This window comes from Pangasianodon hypophthalmus, chromosome 8 (assembly GCF_027358585.1).
Source record: "Pangasianodon hypophthalmus isolate fPanHyp1 chromosome 8, fPanHyp1.pri, whole genome shotgun sequence".
NCBI lineage: Eukaryota > Metazoa > Chordata > Actinopteri > Siluriformes > Pangasiidae > Pangasianodon > Pangasianodon hypophthalmus.
The window spans coordinates 22,018,484-22,021,925 of record NC_069717.1 but is presented as its reverse complement, the minus strand read 5'-3'; positions in this window follow the sequence as shown (position 1 = coordinate 22,021,925).

Here is a 3,442-nt window from a genome sequence, read left to right as displayed (position 1 = left end):
GGACTCTCCATGATTTCGAAAAGGATTTTCATAAACCAGAATTTAATCTCCGTTTGCCTCCCACCTCTGGGTGGGGGTTCAGTCCTCGCCTCCGGCCTGTGTATGCGAAGTTTGCATGTTCTCCCTGTGCTTCGGGGGTTTCCTCCAGGTACTCCAGTTTCCTCCCCCAGTTCAAAGACATGCGTTGTAGTCTGATAGGCATTTCCAAATTGTCCGTGGTGTGTAAATGTGCTTGCGATTGTGCCGTGCGATGGGTTGGCACCCCGTCCAGGGTGTCCCCCTGCTTGTGCCCCGAGTTCCCTAGCATAGGCTCCAGGCTCCCCCACGACCCTGTATAGGATAAGCGATACGAAAGATGGATGGATGGATGGATAAAATATTAGCTAATATCGTTCCTCTCAAGGTTTCTTCCTCATATCATCTCAGGGAGTTTTTCCTTGCCACCGTCGCCACTGGCTTGCTCATTAGGGATAAATTCACAGTGATAAATTCAAATATTTACAATATATTTTTGTGAATCCATTTATTTCTGTAAAGCTGCTTTGTGACAATGTCCACTGTTAAAAGCCCTATACAAATAAAATTGAATTGAATTGAATTGAATTGCTTTCATCTCTCCACTATTCCAATAAAAACACACTGATATTGATTGTCCTTGAACTTTTGACTTACTTTCATATTTCAGCTCAGGACTAGCATTTCACACTAAGAACACTCTCCCATATCCCTACACATTTTCAATCCGAATAACCTCCATGTTCTTACTTTCAACACTCTTTTCCAAAAGCATGGTATCATGAAAGTTTAAAGTTTATGGTTATTATTTTCTATAACAGTAGCTCTGACATTAGTTTCGACTGCAAAGATTATATTAAAGTGTTTGTTCTGATACATTATTATTTCTGTAGTAACACACAGGGACACAAGGACTTGTATGGCAGATGCTTCATGTAAACAGATTTTTTTAAAGTATGTAATAGTTGATAGGGTTCATTTTTCTGTGAGGAGATGTTTATTTAGCATTTTTGGAAGGAGTCTCAAGTCTCAGAGCTTTGTAAGTGTCAGAGGTAAAGCTGTTACTTTAAGTTTTCCAACATGGGAAAGTCTTCATGAGGGACGGCTTTGCAGTTTCTTGGTAATATGACAAGCTGTGTTTTTTTTGTCTTATTAACTTCATTAACTTGACGGCCCTTTTGGTTTTTTTTGCATCATTTGGTCATTACCTAACACCCTGTACTCAAACACAACCAAAGGCAAGATATAGCAGGATAGATATTCCTATTTAGCAAAACAAGCTCTAGAAATGCCAGTACAAATTATGTCCTGCTTGCATGATGAACAGTTTGTCCGAGTGTGTGTATTAAAAAAACCCTCTATCCATTTGTGTATCTGTTATATTTTAGAGTACATTGTAGCTCTCCTTAAGTGAACTTCACTGAATGAGTCATTTCGCTCCACTTTCGTTCCCATGAGACACTTTTTTTGTTTCTGGTACATTGTCTCCTTTTACACGAGCAGATCAGAAGGTGCCAGACTGGTGAGCAGTCGTGAGTCCACTCCCTTCACACCCCTTCATAGCCTCATTCTTTCAACCTCATACATCTTCTCCCTTTCCACCACTCTCTTAGTGAAAAATAAAAGAATTAACACTCATAAACGTTCTATATCCATTATCTGACTAGTTAGAGAGGACATAATTTTGCTTATACTTTGTTCTCAGACAAAATTAAAGATGATCCCGTGTTGCTTTCGCGAACCTTATGAGGGGTTACAGAACCTTTTAAAGAAGCTATGAGCTCTTCATTATATAAAATAACCCATGAAAAATCCTTGTAGTGTTATTTTTTTTAAGACTGGAGGCTCCACTGCTAGAGATGATGTTGTTTCTTACTCTTATCTCGTATATGTGACTGTCTTTAAAGAATGAAGTAAGCCAACTGCTTGTAGAGAGATGTTCTGTGTTCTAGGAGAATGATTTAGCTCCTTAAATAATTATTTTTGTATAGTTTAGTTATATATTGTTTTGTTTTACCTTACATAAGTGTATTTTCAAATGTTAGTGTTTTCGGTATTAAAAAATGGAGCTTATTAATGAGAAACTGTAACACTTTCCTCTACTAATAAATCACAAAATTGGTCCACACCTAAACTAATGTCTCATTTCTTAACTAATATGCCATATTTGATAAATATATTTGAAAATTGAAGCTGTATTTGATTCTTGATTTGTTTTATACAAAAAGCTGCAAAAACCCACTGTGGCTTTACAACTGCTGCAACACAAGAAGAGCTGGAATCTGTATGAATCATCCTGACAGATGTGTAGAATGATTAAGCAAACTTGTGAACCGTGCTGGTTAGATTCTTGCAAAATGGAGCCCTCATTAGGCTACATGAAACATCTTCGAGCTATTAGCAAGAACAACGGCAAAAAGACTCAGCTAGTTACCGCCTACACGTCAGCCGTGCTAGCACAGATCTCACATTAATCACACTGTAATGCTACTGCTCACACGTTTCAAAGCCTAACAATCGTTTCGAAGGCAAACTAAAAGGAATGGAAAAACAGAAAAAGATAAAGAGCTACTGTAGAAGGTGTGGGTGGAAATGTGATGCTTCTAAATATGAGGGAATAAATGTATCTGAGTGATGATGTGCTGTTGTGATGAATGATTGGGTATACTGAGCAATCTGCCAGTACAGATTTGGATGTAAACACTAATGGTTTCCTTAACAGTGCAGTTAATTTAGTGCAGTAATGTGAATTTTTTTGGCGCCTGATAGTTTAATGCATTGTGCCTCCCATCCCGGAAATCATCCAGGACAATTTTTGTTTCCAAGGGTCCCCTTGGGTTGGATCTCCTATCTACTCACCATACGGCACTCTTGGATAATGGCTGACTCGTGAGTGATCATTGATCAAAAACAAAAGACTAAACAGGCTATTTAAAGAGGGATTGGATATAATGATGTGGAAGCAACACAAAATCAGTCATCTGACTTGAATTGATTTGAATTAATTATCGTAAGAGCAACATGCTCTCCTTGTTGCCTCTTTGGATAGCAGACAGGCCCAGTAATGTCTGAGCTTAGGTACCCGAGGGTCAGTATAGTCAATTATAGCAATGGATGGTGTACAGTGAGCCAAAAGTGTCCTAATTGTTAAAAATTGTTTAAGGATTTCACAGCATTTGGAATTTGGCCAAATAAAACCAACCATAAAAATTATTTTGACCAAATATTGATCCATACCATGCCTGATATGATAATAATGATTGATTTGGCTGTGTTTATCACTACTATTATTCGGCAACCAAATGGGGGGTCAGATGAAAACAGAGTCATCAAACATTTGCTTTCTGGTTTGTTAGGACAGGAATTCATCAGTCATAAGACAATATTAAGATTTTAAGACACACATAAATGTTTATCTTACTATCCT